The sequence below is a fragment of the Rhinatrema bivittatum genome, chromosome 10 (assembly GCF_901001135.1).
Source record: "Rhinatrema bivittatum chromosome 10, aRhiBiv1.1, whole genome shotgun sequence".
Classification (NCBI taxonomy): domain Eukaryota; kingdom Metazoa; phylum Chordata; class Amphibia; order Gymnophiona; family Rhinatrematidae; genus Rhinatrema; species Rhinatrema bivittatum.
Genome location: NC_042624.1, coordinates 59293844 through 59317221, shown reverse-complemented (window position 1 = coordinate 59317221; position 23378 = coordinate 59293844).

Here is a 23378-nt window from a genome sequence, read left to right as displayed (position 1 = left end):
TGATTCTTTGTCTGCATCGTTCTTGGCCCTGTGGCCTTCCTACTTAGAAAGAAGCATAGGGGGTGGTGGAAAACCAGCCTTGGTCCATGGAGCAGGCGCTCACTTTGCTCCCATGGTACTGGCTTCTGCTGCCACTCTCACAGAGAATTGCAAAAAGAGGGAGGGACCCATAACAAAGGGGGGGGGGGGGTGACAGTGAAAATGAACCCAAAATGGGAGGGAGATAAAGAAAGAATGGCAGGAGCCAGGGGAAAAGTAAAGGTGAGGGAAGAAAGAGATGGCGCAGAGGAAGGAAGGAAGGAACCTGAGGCGTGCGAAGAATTAAGAAGGGAAAGAAAGGAACCAGAAGTGAGGGCAGTGAAGGGAGAAGAAGAATCGGGAGGGAAGTAGAGAGGAACCTGAGAGGGAGATGGGGAAAGAGAAAAACTTGAAGGGACAAAAATGTGGTGAGAAGAAGGGGGATACTGGGGGAAGAGAGAAACGTATGGAGCCGAGTGGAGAATGAGATGGAGGAAGATAGAGAAGAGAACTGAACAGGTGATGGAGGGAAGAGAGGAATAACTGAACCATGGATTAAGGAAGGGCACTGGAACGGTGATAGAGGGAACCTGAGAAATTAGTGAGTAAGAAGGGGAGGTGAGTACCCCTGCTTCAATCCCATGTATTAGCAAGGTGCAGAAATGTAATAAACAAATCATTTCTAGAGTACTGCAATATCCTGAAAAAGGAGTTGCTAGATGACTGGTTCTGGAAGGGAAAGTCCGAGCCTTTAATTGTAATCATATTAGACAGAAAAAAACAGGATGTGGCTCTTTGACATGAAAAGGTACGTTTCAGTGAGAGCAAGAGGCAAAGAAAGGGCATGCCCAAACAAATCAGAAAACATCTACATTTCATAAAACCATTTCTGCAGCCTACATGTAAGAAAAGATGACATCTGATTTTCTAAGCCAGCAGTGTGTGTGTGTGTGTGTGTGTGTGTGGGGGGGGGGGGGGTTAATGGGACATTTTAAATCCAGGTGCCAGGAAGAGGCAGGTATGTGGGGCCTCTGTTCATTTTCAGCTGTGCGATGTACCTTTCTAATACGGGCAGCATCCCACAAGGGAGACCCAGAACACTACCTCGAGTAGAGCGTGTTCACGTGTATACTAAATTCTAGTGCATTGGTACTGGTTCAGAGGGGTTATTGCTTGAGAACACTAATGCAGCGCTAGGTTCCCATGCATGCCATTTGCTGTTAGAAAATGTAAGTTGTAGCAGTGATTCTTCAGTTACTCTTTTTTTGATCATGGCAGATACTCTCCTGCTCGCCAGCGTGGGATGCTCCTAGGAATTAAAGAAGAAGTGAAGCTGCATCACTGTTTCAACCATCAAGCCCCAGGCAATGGAATGCCTGCTGAGGTGCCCACTGTTTGTGGATAAACTTGAACGTTGGACAGTGAACAATCTGGCACATGCGTGACAGCATGGTCCTAGATAACATGAATTCTTCTTTTTTTTTTTAATTTTCTTTTTATTGATTTTCATAATTTCTACAGAAAACAAATGTTTACAGAATAATTAAAAATATAAGAATTTTAACAATAATACATCATTTTTAAACCATTCTGTAATCATATCAAGACTTTTATAGGTAACATTGAGACCAAAATATAAATGGAGCAGTCTTACAAAGAAAAAGAAATTCATTCCAAACCAATGTATACCGTTTAGTTACCCCATGCTTACTAATTCAAAACCAATCCTCGGTGGAAAACATTTACGCATGAGAATCCAAATATAAACGCAGTTGTTCTGGATCATTAAAGACATATCTTGAATTTTGGTAAACACTTACATATCTACAAGGAAAATGTAGTGTAAATTTTGCTCCCCTTGATATGACCTTCCTTCTCATCATAATAAACTTTTTCCTCCTGAGTTGTGTGTTTTGTGCTAGGTCCGGAAATACACGGACCTGTTGGCCATAGACATTTTTGGTTGGTTTCGAAAATACATTTCTAATACAGAATCCTTTTCAGAGGCGAAAGCAAATTGAACTAATAATTTTGCTCTAGTCTCTACAATAGTCTCATAAGACTTCTCCAATAAAGCTGATAAATCCAGGCTCAAATCATTGGATTTCTCTTGTTGAGTATTTCCTTCTTTATACTGCGGTAAGTAATATAATCTTGAAATGGCAGGCAGCGCCTGTTCAGGAAATTTTAAGATATTCAACAGATAGCTTTTAAATAAGTCACTAGGTAAAATCAGCTTTGTCTTTGGGAAATTTAAAATCCTCAAATTTGTTCTCCTCATCTGATTTTCCATAGTTTCGATCTTACTCATTTGAAGTTTTTCTGATTTTATCAAATTACATTGTACTGCCTCCATACCTTCTATCTTTTCTTCTGTGACTTTTAAGGATGTTTCCAAATTACTTTATTTTTCAAAATCTGAGATTTAGTTAGACTTTCCTTCACCATAGTTGTTAATACATTTATCGATTTGTCTATCGATGATAATGCATTCCATATTTCATCCAGTGTTATTTTTTGTGGCCTTATCAACGGGGGGTTGCATATAACATTTATATTTTGAATCTCTCATCCTACCTCTTCCGGACCTTCTCCAACTATGTCTCGGTGCTGTGCCTCATCTGTTGGGCCCCTGGAATCCAGCGCATCCGGATTCTCCAAGGAGCTCAGCATTCCTTCCGCTCCTCTCTGGGGCCCGAATTGAACCGAGGCTGATGTCTTCTCCAGCAATACCGCTGACATGTCCGCTCTCTCCAGGACTCTGTACAGTAGATCAGGAGTCGTTGGTGCACCGGGACAGAGATGTTTCTTCAGCCTTGGGGCTCAGCGTCCGCTCCTCACTGAGTTCCCTAGCGGCCCCTCCTTCCAGCTGTGGTAGCGTGTGCCTCGTGAGCATCACCTATATCCGGGGTTGCCTTAAGTCCGAGACGGGTGTTGAGGTAATATCTCTAACCTTGGCTTTTCTTTTTGTGTGGGGCATTGTAAACCCATCCAAGAAATATCAAAGGTAAATCACTCAAGGTTAGGAAATACAGAGAACCGGAGCTGCAATGTTCAGCGTGTGCACTATTCAGCGGCCATCTTGGTCAACATGAATTCTTCTGCTGCTTCTCGTATCTTTATTTATGTGGACCCAGTGTGTTTGAAAGCGTTTGGCTAAACAATGAGGCATGCAGTCACAAATTCTATTTCCTGCACATAAACTACAAAAGTGTAATCTTTTTTTTTTACCTGGTTGTGGCCCTACTATGGTCACTACCCTTATACAAGTCCACACTATGAGGCCTAGAGAACTTAGAGCAAACTCTGAGGAAATTTCACAATGAAATGTCTGAAAGATGCTATTAATAATCACTAAATTGCTAAGTTAAATAGGATCTGGAGCAGAAGAGGGATTCTATGCTAATTTACTATTACTGGTTGGGCTCAAAGAAAATATACTCGCTACCATTGATTTTAATTACACATTTAGCAGGATAGCGAAGAAAAAATTCCCCATCTAAACTTTCAACAGTATTTCTATATTGAAGAAAAGACTTATGGAAATATCCATATTTTTTGCCCCACAAAAAGAGCATCTCTGTTTGAGAAAAATAATCTCATAATAAATGCCTTATCACATTCAATGGAGCAAGAAATCAGGAGAATAGCACAATCATTGACTAAGTCATTGGATTGTTTGATGAAATTAGTTAAAGTGAAAGAACCTGTCTGGTCAGAAATAGTAACGACATTATTCCTAGAAGTATTGTTAGATACATAATAAGCTTTAAGGTCACTAGGTAGATGGTCATCAGCAAGACCTTCATATATTTCATTAATAATTGTTGTGGACCAATAAGAGAAGTACATGGGAAATTTAAAAGAGTCAAATTTAAAAATTGAGATCTGTTTTCTAAGAACTCTATGCATCTTTGCATATTAGTACAATCCAGAATACTTGCTGCTTTAAAATTCTGGATAGACAAATCTTTAACTTCCAACATTTTTTTTATTTTTATCAGTTTCAACAAATACAAGCACGATAGTCTTTATTTCCAGAAAACAAAAATGACATATGAAAGAAAAAGAGCAAATACAATATCCAAATAAGAAAACTACTGCCATTGATAATTCATTTTTCCAAAAGGAAATTTGGCAAACAAAGGGGTCCACAATAAATGGGAGATTAAAGGAAACCCTTAAACAGAAACAGGCTTAACGTTACACGGCAACCGCATATTATGGATCTTTAAACTTATTATTTCCCAGGAGAAAAAGATAATATACTCCTGGAATTAATAAGGGATTTGAGTTGCTCAGGAAGAAAAAATACGAGGCATTAATTCTGAGAACGGATAACACATTTGCAAGGATATCTCAGTACAAAGGGACATCATGTCTCCGACTTGAGTAGCTTGGGCAAAGTCCGGAAAAATACGTACTATCTGACCGTAAAAAGGAACAAAAATGTTCTTAAAGTACCTTTACTTCGCTCAATTCTTGTTCACAGATGAAAGAGACCAGAAGAGTTGAGCGTTCCTAGATCTCAGCTGTGGAATGCTCAAGAAATTGAGTTTAACTTCCAACATTTCTAATCTTTCTTCACAGCCAGACAGAAAGATGTGTTGGATACAAACCTGCTCTTTATTAGTATCCATGGATAAAGAAAACTCATCTAGTCTTTTATTGGCAATTCTTTCCAGTAGAACAATGGCTTGCCACACATCTTCAAGACCTATAATAGTAGGACGCTGCAACACAGACTGTATAGATGTAACAGGCTGATGGGACCCCCCCCCCAGTTGTTCCCCAGTACCTGGAGTAACTCCTTGAACCTTCAAGACCCTTCCTCGTGGAGCAGAGTCTGAAATCACCTATGAGCCTGGAGCAGGTGGGGGGATGTGATTCTCGGGGGCTCAAAGATGTTTCAGCCTCAAGCCAGCCATCCGTTGCCCCTTTGATGCCTACACACGGGACAGCATCCGAGTATTCCTAGAGTGGAGAACCTACACAGAATTGAGGAATAGTTTGCTGGGGGGCAAGAAAAAGAAAACTGTACGTGACCTCACCACTTGACCCAGAGCAAGAATTCAGATGTTAAAAAAAACAAAACAACCCTGCTGCACCAGAGTCCAAATTGAGCCAAAGAGGTGTGTGGCTTTGGTACGCTGGCGGCGGCACACCACAGGCCCTCTTCTTTTAGGCACTCACTTGCACCTCACGATGAAATCAACCACACGGGGGGAGGGGAGGGGAGGGAAGAAGCCAGTAATCAGATAATGTTCTGGGGATACACGCAGACGATGGGGAGCCAGAGAGAGTCCTACGAGCCCACCAGCTGCTGCAGGCCACCTTCTTTTTAGGCACTGACCTGCACCTCATGATGACGTCAGCCCCACAAAGGGGAGGGGGGGGAGGGTGGAAGCTGGTAGCCAAACGATGTTTCGGGGATGCATGCAGACAGCGGGGAGTCAGAAAGAGTCCTTCCCTCTATGCATCCATCGCCTTGCACTTATCTACTTTAAATTTAATTTGCCATTTGGATGCCCAATCTTCCAGTCTCACAAAGTCCTCCTGCAATTTATCACAATCTGCTTGTGATTTAACCACTCTGCATAGTTTTGTGTCATCTGCAAATTTAAGCACCTCACTCCATCATGCCCCTTTTCAGCTCATTTATAAATATATTAAAAATAAGAACCCAGCCTGGCTAACTGCTTTCTCCAGAATGGAATAAGAATGATTCAGGCCCTTGAACGTCACATGCAGTTTGGCAGGAAACAGGATCATATATCTTTAAATCTGCACAACTTCTTTATTACTTCATCATGTACCTCTCTTCTCTTTTTTGAGAAGTGATAAAGTAGTTGTGCAGATTAAAAGATATGTGATCCTGTTTCCTGCCAAACTGCATGTGATGTTTAAGGGCCTGACTCATTCTTATTCCATTCTGGAGAAAGTTGTTAGCCAGGCTGTGATCACGGTCAGTAACTTCAATCAGAATTTAGCATAGCAAGTTCCTTTTGGTACATAATTCTGATTTTGTAGTGCTATCAGTGATAAAAGTTTCTTGGGGATACATTCACACCCATTCAACCTGATTTTAGAACCAATTGCACAATTAATTTGCAGCTAGTCTTCTATTTATGATCTGAGATTTATCGAGAAGTCTCACTGTGTATCCCCATAGCCTTGTCAGATTGCAGAGCTCCCTCCAATATGTCAATTCCAGTTCGAAGTATTTGCAGGGCTCTATTCAAAGGCAAAGCCAAAATAGCAACCTGACTTAAATTTCTGCAAGGTAAGACTATATAGCACAGGGATAATGCAAACGCAGTCCAAGATCCAGTCCAGGTAAATTAATCCAGTTTTATCAATCTTCTGTGAACTTGACACAGACAAACTTCATAATACTTTAAACAAGACAGTCACAAAATTCCTTTACTTACAGGATCTGGTGCACAGTTACATCAGGTGAATTGGGCAATTGCCAAGAGCGTCAAAATTTTGGGGGCAGCAAAATCCCACTAGTGCAAATCCCAGGGCTGCTGGCAGAGTCCATTCCACTAGAGGCCAAAGAACAGAAAGAAGCCAGAGCTGCGGCATTAGGAAGGGAGAGAGAGGGGGAAATATATGTTCAAGATCACAAAAACTGTCAGTGGTGGGAAAAGGTTTTTCTAGTTTTCTGCCCATTCTTCTAAACGGTAGGCCCTTTCTTTGCCCTGCTGGAGAGAATATAATATATGCACTGGTATAATATATGCACTGCTATCTTTTCACAGGTAGAATTGTTGCTGTTTTTCTGGTAGTTAGTGCTGTTTTAGTATGGTAGGTTTGGTATAAGGAATGAGTGATTTTTTTTTTGCAGGGTTTTGTGTTATTTTACAATGTGCCTGCTAATGGAAGGAGTTTGTGTCACTGTTACCAAGGTGACAAATAAATTTGACAATTTTATATCCCAGACCAGCCAGTCATTTCAGAGACTATCTTTAGCCAATGCAGCATGGATTTCTTTTCATTTTTAAATTTGATGTATTTTTTTTGGTCTACCCCCCAAAATCAGAGATGACGAATTAATCAGCCACTGTGACATATTTTCTGAAGCATATTTGTCTTTTTTGTGTGTGTATATATATATATATCAAACCTTGGCTTGGATTTATCAAAATGATATAATTTTCTGCACTAATACCTATGCGAAGAGCTAAGTTACCGCAAATTGCGATAACTTTTTTTGCACTTGCAGATAGGTGCCATTTCCTACTATGTGTGGGTGTGGGGGGAGGGAGAGAGAGAGAGAGAGCACGAGAGAGCACCTAGCCATAATGCCCTTGCCCTAGATAGGTATTTATATCTCTATGGGAGGCCCACCTAGTAACTCGAGGAGGTTTAGGTATTAGTATAGGGGGTTAGGGGCCACTTTGACATTCAAAGTGAGACGTACAAACAGAACAGTACTCTCTTGTGAAGATTTGTTGACCTTCAGAGTGCGGAAACTCACCCAAAGATGAGATTTGTGCTATGTTCTCTCAACCTAGCTTGATGGACTCTCTACCTGGGTATGAGAGAGTGCATGTGAGAGAGCTGTGGATGCGTGAGACTGAATGAGAGTGTGAGAGCCTGTGTGTGTGAGAGTGAGACAGCATGTGCACGAGGGAGACAGTGTGTATGTATGTATGAGAGAGAGCATGTGAGTGTGAGAGCCTGTGTGTGTGTGTGTGTGTGTATGTGTGAGATAGACAGTGTGTGAGAATGAGAACCTGTTTGAGGGAAGAAGACAGATGGAGAGAAAAGAAATAGAAAAAAAAAGACCCTGTAAAAGGAATTGGTAAAAAACCAAGAAATGGAAGGTGGAAAAAAAAGCCTGTGACCAACTGATTAGAAAACTAAGATCAGACAGCAAAGGTAAAAAAAGAAATTACTTTTTAGTGATTGGCACATGTTATCTTTGGGAATGTGCAAGAGTAACACTTTCTCTATGCGGATCTCACAATGTAGGAGATCAGCATGGAGGAAGTGGAAGCCTGCAAATATTTAATATGAGATAGGTTGTGTCATGAATCATTTTATTTATGTATATATTTAAGGAAATATACATAAATTGTCGCAATACATTTTGTTTGTTTAACCTTTAACCTCTGGTTTGCTGGTAGACTAAATTACTGTGTCCTGAAATTATGTTTGTCTAAAAAGTGTGTCACCAACATGAAAAGTTTGGAAAGCTCTGATGTAGACAATGTTTTATTTCTCTCTACGTCTTGCCTGATTGCCAAAAAATGTATCTTATTGCAATGGATAGAATCATCCTCTCCAGCTGTAAACATGTGGAAAACATTAATGACTGAGTTGTTCCATCTGGAATGTGGTTCACAGTTCTCGACACTCTCCCCGGGCAAGAAAAAACTCTCTTATGAGACTTGGGAACCACTTTATCGTGCATTACCAACCTCGGACCAGCTGCTTCACCCGATGGTGACTTCCTCTTAAAGAAGATACATGGATTTATTTGAAACTTCACTTACCTCAATACTCCTCTGTGGATCCTGTTTCCAGTATACATCCATTTCTGTATTAGGTGTTAACCCCAGCTCTCGGGTGAGTTGTGGGGTGGGGGAAGGGATGTTATTCTAATAGAAAATGTATAGTAGTACTGTGCTGCATTTTGTATATGTTGCATTTTGTTCAGTTGCTAATAGTTGAACTTGTCAGACTTATAGTACTCCTAATAAATAATATATATAAAGAAAAAAGCAGTGCAATGTAATTAGAGCAGTGGCAAATGCATTAATAATACCAGTATAACTTATTAAGAACCAGTTAACATTGACCGTCCCACCACATGATTTAATCATTTGCTACCCCTAGATTCAACCCCAAGTCTCTCGGTCCTCAGTACAAATATGTGCGCACAATAACAGAAGAAGAGGGAAACCTCCCCCCTTGAGTCCTTTGCTACTTTTTAAAAAAATAGAAAATTCATGTACAAAAGATGAGAGCTGTATCTAGTGGAGTGTTTACTTCTGGAGGGAAAAACACAATCCTGTGCTCTTCCCACTGGTGAGGGGCAGACTTAAAAGTCAAAATTCAATTAGCAGGCCCCTGGTGCATTGAATCAGAGTCCGAGCTGGCTGCACCTATGGAGGTGGTCTGAGCCTTGTTTGAAATGGGATGCTACAAATACTGCAATGTAAAGCTTGTTCCTCCTCTTGCTAGAATACTGCGTACTGCGTAGACCAGTTATATACCAGGAGGATAGACCAGTTATGTCCAAGGGGACAGAACCTCAGTTCAAGTCCTGGCCTATGGGGAAGCCTTAGGTGAAGACCTCCTTCCAACTGGGCTCACTCCTCTGCTCTCTTGCCTTCAGCCTTTCCTTTCACTCTCTTTTCCTTGCTGCCAGGCTGCTTTAACAGGAGCTGCTATAGCAGCTGTACCCTTTTAGTCCTCCACTCAGGTTCAGCCTGGTCAGACACTCTCCTGAAGACCAACTGGGAAGAAAAACTAAAAAAAAAAAAGCATCTGGTGAGCCAGCTGCTCTGATTGGCTTCTGCAGAAGTTGCTCTCTCACTCAGCATGAGGGCATTACAGGCAGGAACAGCTAGATTTTCCCAGTGACTTCAGCTGATTAGGCCTGCATTTTCTGGTTTATTTGGAGAGACAGTCACTCAACAGCACAAGGCAACCCTTGGGCTTAACTGAAAAGCTTTCCTCTGGCATTCCTCAGTTCACAGGAAGGGAGGAAACAGTACCTAGCTAGCAGTACATTTGTTGTACAACTATGATGCACAGTAAAAACCAGCTCTGAACAGGTAAGCTCATGAGGGTTGGGACAGCCATTTATGGTGACCCTGCCACATCATGATAGACACTTCTGACTTATTGAATGTTGCATGATCTCAAAATAGTTAAAAATAATTAATTCATATTTTACTCCATATCAGAACCTTAGTAGTCTTGGGTTCTTATGTCTCAGCAGGTGGATTTCAGATCACTCTGCATTGTACTTTAAAATGTTGCCACAAAAAAATAGTTTATTCCAATATGGAGATGATAGGAATATCATTTAAGGATCCCAGAGCCAATGGAAGATATGCAGAACAGGCTGAATTCTATTTTTTTTGTTTGGAAAATGAGAATATATTAAGGGATACCCTTTAAAACTATTCTGGGGACTTCTGGTGATGCAACATAGGTGAGAGTCACAAGGGGGGAGAAGCACCATATAGGCCTATCGAAATCCACTTCATTTAAAGCATCTCTGACAAGTAATTTTGCTTGAAAAGCAGCTTTATGAACATAAGAACACAAGAGTTGCCATACTGGGTCAGACCAAGGGTCTATCAAGCCCAGTATCCTGTTTCTAACAGTGGGCAAACCAAGTCACAAATACCTGGCAGGAACCCAACGGGATTAGATTCCAAGCTGCTTATGCCAAGAATATGCAGTGGATTTCTGTAACTCTACCTTAATAATGGTTAATGGACTTTTCTTCCAGGAGCTTTCCCAAACCATTTTTTAAACACAGCTACAGTAATAGCTCCCACCACATCCTCTGGCAATGAATTCCAGAGCTTAATTATGCGTTGAGTAAAAAAAATATTTTCTCTTATTAGTTTTAAATGTATTACCCAGTAACTTCATTGTAGGTCCCCTGGTCTTTCGACTTTTTGAAAGAGTAAACAACTGATTAACATTTACTCATTCCATTTCACTCATTATTTTATCTCCCCCAGCCGTCTCTTCGCCAAGCTGAAGAGTCCTAACATCTTTATCCTTTCTTCATAAGGATAAAGATGTTAGGTAATTCCCTTATCATTTTGGTCACCCTTTTCTGTACCTTTTCTAATTCTACTACATCTTTTTAGAGATGTGATGACCAGAACTCCACACAATACTCAAGATGAGGTCACACCATGGAGAAATACAGAGGCATTATGATATTTTATGTTTTATTTTCCATCCCTTTTCTAATAATCCCTATCATTCTATTTGCTTTCTTGGCTGCTGTTGCACATTGAGCAGAAGATTTCAATGTATTTTCAACGATGATACTTAGATCATTTTCCTAACTGGTGACTCCTAATGTGGAATCTTGCATATTGAGCTATAATTTGGGTTACTCTTTCCTAAGTGCATCACTTTGCACTTTAGGAAAGTGCAAAGTGCATTTTAAATTTCATTTGGCATTTGCATGCAATTTCTCACAATCCTCTTGCAATTTAACAACTTTGAATAATTTTGTATCATCAGCAAATTTGATCACCTCACTTTTCGTTCCCATTTCCAGGTTGTTTATAAATATATTAAAAAGCAGTGGTCCCAGAACAGATCCCTGCGGCATCACACTATTCACGCTTTGTTTTCTATCTTTTAACCAGTTGGCAAGCCACATTAGGGCACTGCACCCTATCCCATGACTTTTTAATTTCCTAAGAAGTCCTTAGTCAGGGACTTTGTCAAATGCTTTCTGGAAATTCAGGTACACTATATCAACTGGCTCACCTTTATCCACATATTTATTTATGCCCTCAAAAAATGTAGCAAATTTGTGAGGCAAGACTTTCCTTGGCTAAGTCCATGTTGGCTTTGTCCCATTAAACTATGCTTATCTATATTTTCAGCAATTTTGTTCTTTATAATAGTCTCTACCATTTTGCCTGGCACAGATGTCAGATTCACTGGTCTGTAGTTTCATGGATCACCCTTTGATCCCTTTTTTAAAAATTGGCATTACATTGGCAATCCTCCAGTCTTCAGGTACCATAGGAATAGTTTACAAATTTCCAATAGGTTTGCAATATCATTTCTCAGTTCTTTCAGCACTTTAGGATATATACCATCTGGTCTAGGTGATTTGCTACTCTTTAGTTTGTCAGTTTGTCCTAGTACATCTTCCAGGTTCATTGTTGAACTTTTTTTTTTTTAATTTTTAATTTTGCATTTTCAAGCAAACTTGATAGCAATACATGCATATCAAAAGGTTGGGATTAAGGTAAACAGAAAAATACAGGAACATAGAATTTCCCACAGGTAAATCCATTTAAGTTACACAAGATAAGCATAAGATAAATTCACAAAACCAAATCATCCCATTATAAGGAAATAAGGAGGGAGAATCCTTATAATATTGGGAGTAACTAAGGAAAATATTTTCTCATAAAAAAAGAGAGGCACAGCAATTTAATACTATCTTAAATCCCAAAACAGGAATTAGGTAGAGCTTTGTTTACTCAAGGAATGCGTATCTAGAAATATTCTTAACTGAGATGGATCAAAAAAGATATATCTCACATCATTTAATCTAAGAATGCATTTACAGGGACATCGTATGGTAATCTGCGCACCTATACCCCTGGCCTCCTGACACATTGCCAAGAAAATTTTTCTTCTCTGCTGGGTCGTTCTAGTCAAGTCTGGAAACATCCATAGCTTGTATCCCAAATACTTTTTTTCTCTATTTCTTAGAAAGAGTTTCAAAATCATATCTCTTACTGAAACCGATGAAAAGCTTATTAACAATGTCCCACAATAGTCAATCTGTTCTTCTGAAGGTTGCTCAAGAAATTCTGTTAAATTTCCAATTTCTAAATTTGGAGGCTGATCACATTGTCCATCCTTTCTCTCTGTTTTTATAAAATATATTTTTGTTATAGATGGTATTAAATCTTTTGAAAGCAGCAAAATTTCCAGAAGATATTTCTTGAATTGCTCTAATGGAGAAATTAGAGCAATATGAGGGAAATTTAGAATTCTTAAATTTTTTGCTCTTAGTTTGTTTTCCAAATTTTCAATTTTTCTGGAATTTATCAATTCTCTTTGTATTAAGGTGTTTTGTGTGGTTTGTATCTGTGCTACTTGTTTTTCCAGAAACGCCGCGTCATTTACGCAACGCCCCCAACACGCCCCGGACGCACCCCTTTTACAAAGCCCCGGGACTTACACGCATCTGGGGCTCTGCGCGTGCCGGCGGCCTATGCAAAATAGGCCGCCGGCACGCGAGGGCCCTGCGCGCGTAAATCCAGCCGGATTTATGCGCGCAGGGCATTTAAAATCCGGCCGAGTGGCTATTTCCTAAGTCAACTTGATTAATAGTAGATAATGGACTTCTCCTCCAAGAATTTATCCAAACCTTTTTTTAAACACAGCTACACTAACTGCACTAACCACATCCTTTGGGAACAAATTCCAGAGCTTAATTGTGCGTTGAGTGAAAAATAATTTTTTTCCGTTTAGTTTTAAATGTGCTACTTGCTAATTTCATGGAATGCCACCTTACATTTGTATAGTGCATTTACATGTGTATAACCCATTTTTAAGCATGTAAATGCTTTTGAAAATCAGGCACTATATATAAAAATTAAATAGTGACAAGTGCTAGAACATATTAAAATTAACAGAGCCCTAAAATGAAAACAGTAACATTTTTTTTTTTTTTTATAAAATATGAAGCCAAAACCAATAAAACAATATACAAACATACTGTCTCGAGTTTTAAATAATTCTGACCAAGTAAAGTATGATCTGAAGGAAAGGGTTGTAAAACTAGATGCGTCTTCAACGCTTTCCTATACTTGGTATTGTTAAGGATTTGCAATCGGGTTCGTTGTTACCTCTCGGGGTGACTCAGTTTGGTCGGCCGGGTTGTCCTGTGTCTCTGGGGTTTCAGTATTGCTGGGGGCTTGCTGCGTGCCGGACGGGTCGTGGAGCATGACATCGTGGTGCGTGCACATGTGCGATGTCAACACGCGCGCGCACACAGGCCAGTTGATTAGAATTAATTTAAGGTTGAGCGCGCTTATACTCAGCACTTATTGGGGAAGAACTTCGGCGAGAAACAAAAGTATTCCCTCAAGCTTTCTCTCGAGCTGTTCAAGCTGCACGTCACCACCGGAGGACTATTTAAGAGTCCCAATGAAGCGTCCACATTGCCTTGGCAACAGGAATCAACAGTAAGAGACTTGGACTGACTTTTATGCTTTTGCCTGATTGTTGCCTTTTATTGCTTTCTTTTATATTTATTTTACAGTCTCAGTTTAGTTATTTAATATTTAATGTTTAAGTAATAGAATTACTGGATTCCTCATCTTAGTTTGTAAAGTACTTGAATATATTGCCTGTCCAGAAATCAGCTGTTTCCGGTTCTCGTCTGACACACTGCTGACTGGATTTCTGATTTGTCACATCTTTTGAACTTTGCTTGACTGTCCTGTTCTCAAGTTTGTTCCCAAATTCTTTTAAATACAAGTTACATTATTTGAACTTTTTCCTGTCTTGAATCGCCTCTCGGCTAGTCAATTCATATTGATCAGCCGATCCAAGGGTCCACGAATATAATAGATAACAGATTGCCAAGGCCATGGATCCGGCAGATTTATCTGGACTTCAAGCTATTCCTGGTATAGCCCAGTGGGTTCAACAGCAATAACATTGTGTGGATCTTTTAGTGGCAACAGTTGAGCGGTTGACCAGCCATCAAGATTTTTCTTCATCAGAGGTTGCCTCATCTCCAGCTTCAAATTTGGTTCCTGGTCCAGCAGCTTCGTTGCAATTATCTGCACCACCTCATTTTGCAGGAGATGTGAAACAGTGTCGGGGTTTTTTAAATCACTGCTTTATAAGGTTTGCTTTACAGCCCACTCAATTTCCAAATGATCAAATTAAGACGACATATATAATGTCTTTAATGGATGGTAGAGCTCTGGCTTGGGCATCTCCAATTTGGGAACGAGGTGATCCATTACTTGGAAATTTACAGCAGTTTATTAAAACTTTTAACAAGTGTTTGATGAACCTGCACGGCAATCTACTGTAGTCACCGAAATTCTGAATTTACGACAAAGTACACGTTCATTAATTGATTACATGGTAGAATTTCGTACTTTAGCTTCCGAACTAGGTTGGCGAGAAGACAGTCTGCGTAGCATTTATTTAGAAGGGTTATCTTCCCGAGTCAAGGATGAGCTTGCAGCTCAAGATCTTCCAGATAATCTTGAAGAATTAATTGACCTTAACGGACGTATTGATTGAATTCAACAAAGAGTTCGAGAGACTAAAGTTATACGTAGACCTGTGACATTAGCTCCATCTTTCTCTCGTCCTCTGGTTCCATCTTCTGATGTTCATACTAATCGTGTAGAAGAACCTATGCAAATCAGCCGTAGTTCACTTACAACTGAGGAAAGGAGACGTTGCTGTTCATTAGGATTATGCCTGTATTGTGGAGGGAAGGGTCATATGTTAGCTCAGTGCAAGGAGCGACCAGGTCATATGTTAGCTCAGTGCAAGGAGCGACCAGGAAACTTCCAAGTCTAGGAATCTTCGGGGAGCTTTCCTAGGCTGTACGACTCCTGCTCCCCTATTTACTATACCAGTAACTTCTCCTTCATACACCACCGTTGCGGATATCATCTATCCACGGAACTTATCTACCTGGTTTTATAGAGAATAAAACTGTCCCTTTAATTTTACGGACTGGAGTGTTGCATGTGGAAGAGATTTCTTTTTATGTTTTGAATAAATCTATACATCCTATAGTTTTGGGATTACCTTGGTTACAGAAACATTTTCCACTCATTTCGTGGGATAAATTACAAATAGCTGCATGGAGTAAAGGTTGTTTCAATACTTGTTTGCATAAATGACCCAGACCTTCTATTTGTTTACCAGACCAGTTCATACCAAGTATTCCATTATCTACTACTTCTTGGACACTACCACCACAATATATTGAGTATTCAGACGTTTTCTCTAAGGAAAGGGCAGATCTACTTCCAGAGCACAGGATTTTTGATTGTGCCATTGATCTTCTTCCTGGTTCCATTCCTCCTCGTGGTAGGGTGTATCCATTATCCTTACCTGAGACACAAGCAATGTCAAAATATATTCAAGAAAACCTAGATAAAGGTTTTATCCGTCCTTCGACTTCTCCAGCAGGAGCTGGTTTTTTCTTTGTCGCAAAATGGGTCTCTTAGACCTTGTATAGACTATCGTGGACTTAATTCTATTACAAGAAAGGACAGATATCTTCTACCATAAATTCCTGAACTGTTGGATCGTTTACAAGGAGCTAAAGTTTTTACTAAACTCGATTTAAGAGGAGCTTACAATTTAGTACGAATTAAACCGGGAGATGAATGGAAAACTTCTTTTAATACCTGAGATGTACATTATGAATATCTGGTTATGCCATTCGGATTGTGTAATGCTCCAGCTGTTTTTCAGAATCTTATGAATGAAGTATTTAGAGATATGTTAAACTCTTCAGTCATCATTTACTTGGATGATGTTCTTATATATTCTATGGATCTTAATACTCATCGTGGACAGGTACTACAAGTACTGAAAAGACTAAGAGAAAATCATTTGTATGCTAAGTTGGAGAAATGTCTTTTTGAACGAAAGTCTTTGCCATTTTTGGGATATATAGTATCTGTTACAGGCTTTCATATGGACCCTGAGAAAGTTTTGGCCATTCGAGACTGGCCCCAACCCGTTGGAATTAAGGCATTACAACGATTCCTGGGATTTGCCAACTTTTACTGAAATTTCATTCCTCATTACTCCCAAAGAGTAACAACACTCACAGCTCTGACTAAAAAAGGGGCCAACGCAAAAGAATGGTCTCCGGAAGCTACAAAAGTTTTTCAAAATTTAAAACAAGCTTTTCTGGTTGATAACTCTTTGCATCATCCAGATCCAACTTGACCATTTGTGGTAGAGGTTGATGCCTCTGATTTAGCGGTGGGAGCGGTTCTTAGTCAAGTCTCTGACAAGGGGGTATTGCTACCTTGTTCTTATTTTTCACGAAAATTTTCTTCCGCAGAGAGGAATTATGGAATTGGTGGCAAAGAACTATTAGCTATTAAGATGGCTTTGAGGAATGGTGCCAATGGCTGGAGGGAGCTCAACATCTGGTAGTGGTATATACTGATCATAAAAATTTAGAATATTTGTGCAAGGCGCAACGTTTAAACCCATGACAAGCACGATGGTCTTTGTTTTTCAGTCGCTTTAATTTCTTTTTAAAATACCAACCAGCTTAAAAAAACATTTGAGCGGATGCTCTCTCACACATCAATGAGGTAGATGATACAATAGTTTTGCCTCAATATATTATTGACCCGGTTAATATTCTCATAACAAATACCAATATATCTTCTGAAGGAAAGACTGTTGTGCCAACTCGCTTATGGAAACAAGTGCTCTCTTGGGCTCATGATTCTCTAACTGCAGGACATCCGGGCAGAGCTTGAACTTTGGAACTATTGTCCCGTTATTATTGGTGACCAAACATCAAAAGTGATGTAAGAAAATATGTAAATTCATGTCCTACATGCCCCAAGCAAAAGCCGTTGTCAGGTCATCCATGGGGACTATTACAACCGTTACCCATTCCTGTAGAACCTTGGACTCATTTACAGATTTCATTGTGGATCTACCTCCATCTGAGGGAAAACAAGTTATTTGGGTCACAGTAGATAGATTTTCTAAGATGGCTCATTTCGTGGCTCTCAAAAAACTTCCTACTGCACCTGAACTCGCACAACTGTTTACTGAACATATTTTCCGCCTACATGGGTTACCTCAACATATAACCTGTGATTGGGGAACACAATTCACTGCAAGATTTTGGAGAGCTCTTTGTAAGAAATTCGGTATCCAATTAGACTTCACCATGGCATTCCATCCTCAAGGTAATGGACAGGCAGAACAAACTAATAGGTCTTTAAAGGCCTTTTTAAGATTCTTCATTGGAGATAAACAAGACAATTGGGCAGCCTTACTCCCATGGGCAGAATTTTCGTACAATCATCATATTCATTCTGCTACAGGAGTTTCTCCATTTCAATTGGTTTTTGGAAAACAATTAAAACCTCTTTTACCACTTCCTTTGACAGTACAATCGCCAGCAGCTCAACTTACTGTTCAACAACTTCGGTCACTTTGGGACTCTACACAAATTAATCTGACTAAAGCAGCTAATATCGCCAAGAAAGCAGCGGATAAACATCAACATGAAGCTCCTACCTTCAAATCTGGAGATCGAGTTTGGCTTAGTACTTGGCATATCCATCTTAGAGTGCCTTCAATGCATATGGCTCCAAGATATATTGGACCTTTTGTAATTACAGAACGAATAGGCACACAGTGTCTTATCATTTACGACTACCTTCAAGTCCCCAAATTCATAATGTTTTTCATGTTTCATTACTTATTTACTTATTGGTTATTTCAAAATTTCATCCAGCTCCAACTGAACCAGTGAGTACGGCTGCCGACGCAGATATTATATATCAAGCACAAGATATTCTTGATGTTCGCTTTCATCATCGATGGGAATATCTGATTTCTTGGGAAGGTTTTGGTCCGGAGGAGAATACGTGGGAACGAGCTTCTAATATTTTGGACAAATCTCTTAAGTCAATTTCATTAAGATAATCCTAATAAGCCCAGACCTCTGGGGGCGTAAGAAGGGGGTGTAAGAAGGGGGGTACTGTTAAGGTTTTGCAATCGGGTTCATTGTTACCTCTTGGGGTGACTTGTTCGATCGGCCAGGTTGTCCTGTGTCTCTGGGGTTTCGGTATACTGGCGCAGAGCATGACATCGTGGTGCGTGCACATGTGCTGATGTACACATATGTGCGATGTCAATACGCGCGCGCACACAGGCCAGTTGATTAGAATTAATTTAAGGTTGCGCGCGCTTATACACGGCGCTTATTGGGGAAGGACTTCCGTGAGAAACAAAAGGATTCCCTCGAGCTTTCTCTCGAGCTGCTCAAGCTGCACGTCACCACTGGAGGATTAAATATTATAAGAGTCCCAACGAAGCATCCATGTTGCCTTGGCAACAGGAATCAACAGTAAGAGACTTGTACTGACTTTTATGCTTTTGCCTGATTGTTGCCTTTTATTGCTTTCTTTTATATTTATTTTACAGTCTTAGTTTAGTTATTTAATATTTAATGTTTAAGTAATAGAATTACTGGATTCCTCATCTTAGTTTGTAAAGTACTTGAGTATATTGCCTGTGCAGAAATCAGCTGTTTCTGGTTCTCATCTGACACACTGCTGACTGGATTTCTGATTTGTCACCTCGGTATATAAAAGCTATAAATAAATAAATAAATAAATCATTTGAACTTTGCTTGACTGTCCTGTTCTCAGGACTTTGCTTGACTGTCCTGTTCTCAAGTTCATTCCCAAGTTTTATTAAATACAAGTTACATTATTTGAACTGTTTCCTGTCTTGAACCGCCTCTCAGCTATTCAATTCATATTGATCAGCCAATCCAAGAGTCCACGAATATAATAGATAACAGGTATAATCTTTCTCTATACGGAATGCTAATGAAAAGCCACTAATATTCAAGGGGTAATTTCATACCAGCCGGCATGGAGCTGAAGACTGCATTTGGCAAGTACATGTGGACGTCAGCCTGACTCTTTTGAAAGCGGGCTTGCATGTTTGAGTCTGCTTTGAAAATTTGTAGGTGCACACAGAATCCCATGCAGCATTAAGGCGTGCATTTCCGCCCGCTTATTTATTTATTTATTTATTTATTTACTTACTTACTTACTTAAAACATTTGTTACCTGCCCTTCCTACGTTCAGGGTGAGGTAAGAAATACATCCATAATTGGCAATACATAAATAAAACATACACATAAAAAACTTGTCAAGACTTTAAAATAAAAATGAAATAAAATAAAATCTAAGATAAAATAACATTGTAAACAAACTTGTAAAAAATAAAAACCTGACCGCATATATAGTTTAGGAAAGGTTTGTTGTGTTTATGTCATGTCTGCCTGACTGGTGAAGTCTTTCCTAAACAAATACTTTTTTAAGGCTTTCCTGAAAAACAATTTTTCAGTGAGGTTCCTTAACTCATTGAGAGAGAATTCCATAAAAGTGGACCTGCAGATGAAAATGTGCCTTCTCGGGTTTCTTCTAAGCCCATAGCTCTAGGGGTCCAATGTAATACAGTGCGCTCAGCTGAGCGCACTGTTAACCTACAGTCAGACACGGGTAGAATAGGTGCTAATCAATCCCCTAATGCTATTGCATTAGGGGATTCGTGTATATTCAACGCCCATCCAAAGCAGAGTGAATCTGATAGCACTCATCACATGCAAATGCATGTGAATGAGGCTATTAGGCATTCACTCCCGATGCAAAAAAAAAAATGTGCATCTCGGACACACATTTAATTGTCATCTATTAATGCCTGCCTGGAGCAGGCGTTAATAGCTGAGCGCATCTAAAACAAGTACAGAAAAGCAGAAAAAGCTGCTTTTCTGTAATGCCTCCTACTTAATAGTGTTGTGATATTAAGTAGGATGAAAAATTAAAGAAACAAAAAAAGTTAAAAAAAAAAAATACACAGGTTCAGGAAACGGCGCTTGACTGACAAAGTGTTCGCTTCCTGAACCCTCAGGTCTGTTTTCCTTACTGGCGGACAGCCATCACGAAAACCGATGCCGTGCTTATTGGCATCAGTTTTCCTTACTGGCAGACAGCCAGGTCACGAAAACTGGCATCGATTTTCGTGACGGCCATCCACCGGTCAGGAAAAACGACACTGATAAACTCGGTGTAGGTTTTTGTGACTCGGCTGGCCACTGGTAAGGAAAACCGATGCGGATAAACTCTGCGTCGGTTTTCCTTGCTGGCGGACGGCCGAATCATGAAAACTGGTTGGATTCTTGTTAGCAAGGAGGCGCTAGGTTCACGCAAGCGACCTTAGTGCCTCCTTGCTAACACGATCCCCTAATTTAAATATTGCATGGTGCCCCCCCCATGGAGGCTCCTGGAGCACGTTAAGAGAGTGGGTGCTGATTGATTAGCACCTGCTTTCTACCTGAATTTATTGCATCGGCCCCTAGGAGAGGGAAGGTCAAGAAGTGATTGAGAGGAGCATCTTAATAGGAGTGTGAATTTTAAGGATGGATGTAATCCAGGGATGGTGAATATAGTAAATAGCAGAATGTATAATTGTAGCTAACTTCTATTGAATTCGGAAGATAAGAGGGACCCAATACAGGGCTTCCAGTATAGGCATAATACGTTGACGGATTGATGTTCCTGTCAGCAACTGGATTCCGAATAATCTGTAACGAGCAGGTGCCATGGGCAGGCAGTCCAATTAAACCTGAGGTGCAGATGTGGACGCCTACATTTCCGTGCATACTTCTGTAAATCAAAATTATGCACGGAAATGGTTTCTCACACCCGAACTTCGGCCCGGGATTGCTTTTTTTTTTTTTTTTTTAAGATGGGGGTAAAATCGCTTTCCCCTTCCCTTCCCCGTGCTAATTTTCAAAAAACCCATTTATGTGTGGAAACTGTGTCCAACCTCGTTTTAGGTGCAGAAATACATTTGAAAATCACCCCTTTATTGCTTAGGCGCATAGCCTGCTTTCTCTTCTAACTTGTTGAGGGGTTTACAAAAATGTAAATTCAATGACTGGAGTCCTCGGATAGAGAAACCTTTCACCCTAACATTTCAGTACGCGGTCATTCCCAGGGCCAGCAGCCTTATTTTCAAACAGAAAATGCAGTAAGAGGCTGCAGCAGGTCATTTTGTCTGTTTATGGTGACTTAAAGGCAGCGGCATTAAACGGGGTTTGTACTCCTCTGGCCCTTCCCTGCTGCATTAGTTAAAGAAGAAAAGCCGCTTCCCTTCTTCGCAGCTCTTTCCCTCGCTTGGCAGCCCTTGCTGTTGATGCTATCACTTTGGCATCCCTCCTGCCGCCGTTGGAAAATCCTGGGCTGTTCCCTTCCCCTTTTTAACTGGAGTATTAAAAGTGCCTTCCACTTTCCCCCCTGGGAGTTTAAGCGCGCGGGGGGTGATGAGCGAAGCCGTGAAAGTGCATCCTGTCTGGCCCTGACCCAGCCTCCCTCCCTCCGCTCCCCAAACGTCCGGCGCCCCCGGGAAATGCTCGCCTTTAGATCCTTCCCGTCTGCGAGAGATCTCTGGGGCGCCGTCCCTTCCGAGCTCCGGCTCAAGAGCTGGGCCAGGTCCTGGGGGCGCCCCCTGCCGCCGCCGCCGTGCAGCACAAGGTGGGCGGGAGGCGCCAGGGCTACACCGTGCTTGGGGGGGGGGGGGGCTTCAGAGCTGCTTGGAAGCAGAGCGGCCTGGCGAGCGCTTCGTTTTATTTGCATTGCTGCAGATCGCAATACCTTACGGAGCTCATCTAGGGCTGGGGAAAGCTGCAATTCAATTTTATACGTAAATCCGGACGCAGACGCCTTCCCTTTTCTGTTTAATCTTTGGAACTCATTCAAGATCGTAGGTAAGAAAGAGCGGTCATCCTAGTGGCCCCCAAGAAGGAAAGAGGATAAGAAAGGAAAATCATGGTTTATTTCAAGTTTCCTCTTTCCTTGTTTTCTCTTCTCTTTCTCGCTCTTGTGAGTTCTTCCCCCCTCCTCCTGTCAGGGTTCCCTTTCCCCTGTGCTGGGCGCTTCTTTAGCCGTCTTACCAGCAGGTGGCGCAGCGCATCAGCGAAGAGGAGCGGAATCTCACTACCCAGGGGCATCACCGTGCACTGGCACCTGGGTCCTGTGCCCCAAGGGCATCTGAGAGTGCCACCAATCTACTCAGTGCTCCTGACCCCCCCCCCCCCCCCCCCGCCACAAAAACAAAACAGAAAAAAGTCACCTTCCCCCCAAAACTTTCCAAATTCCTGAACGACTCCAGCACCGCCCTCCACAATTCAGCCTGCAAACACATGGCACCGGAGAAACAGCAAAATAAAACCAAAAAATATCCCTGACTACTCAGATTCTGACATCTCAGGTTCAGGATCCCATCCAATCACCCCACACCCTCTGCGACAAAAAAAACCCCCAACCAGAGAGCACCCAGCCGCCTTGGCCAAAGAAAGGGGCACTGCTGCTTGCCAGAGCGGTACCGCAGCTCGCCATACCACAGCGGCTGCCAACACCCCAGGCCCGGATTCAGCAGCACCCCCTCCCCCCCTCCCCTTGCACCAAAAGGCTGGGTGCCCTCTCTGTCCTCTTCCCATCCCAGGCCAGGCACTGGAAGACTCCCCCAGGGATGGAGTCGGTCCTGCACACCTCCAGGGAGCGGTCCTGCCACACTGGGCTGTAAGCGGAGAGAGAGAAAATGGCTCCCCCTCGTCTGCCTCGATGGGGAAGTTTGCGGGTGGGGGGTCTTTCATAGCTGAGATGAATTATCTGAATCTTGGGGGGCGCCTGTGGGCCAGACTCCAAATCTTGGACATATTAGAAGGCCAACAAACGAGTGTCATTCAGAAAAAAAAAAAAAGATGCATTAATAAGTAAACTGGATAACCACAGAGCAACCTCCACACCGGAGAGAAGAAAAGAAAAGGGGAACTTCGGATTACTCA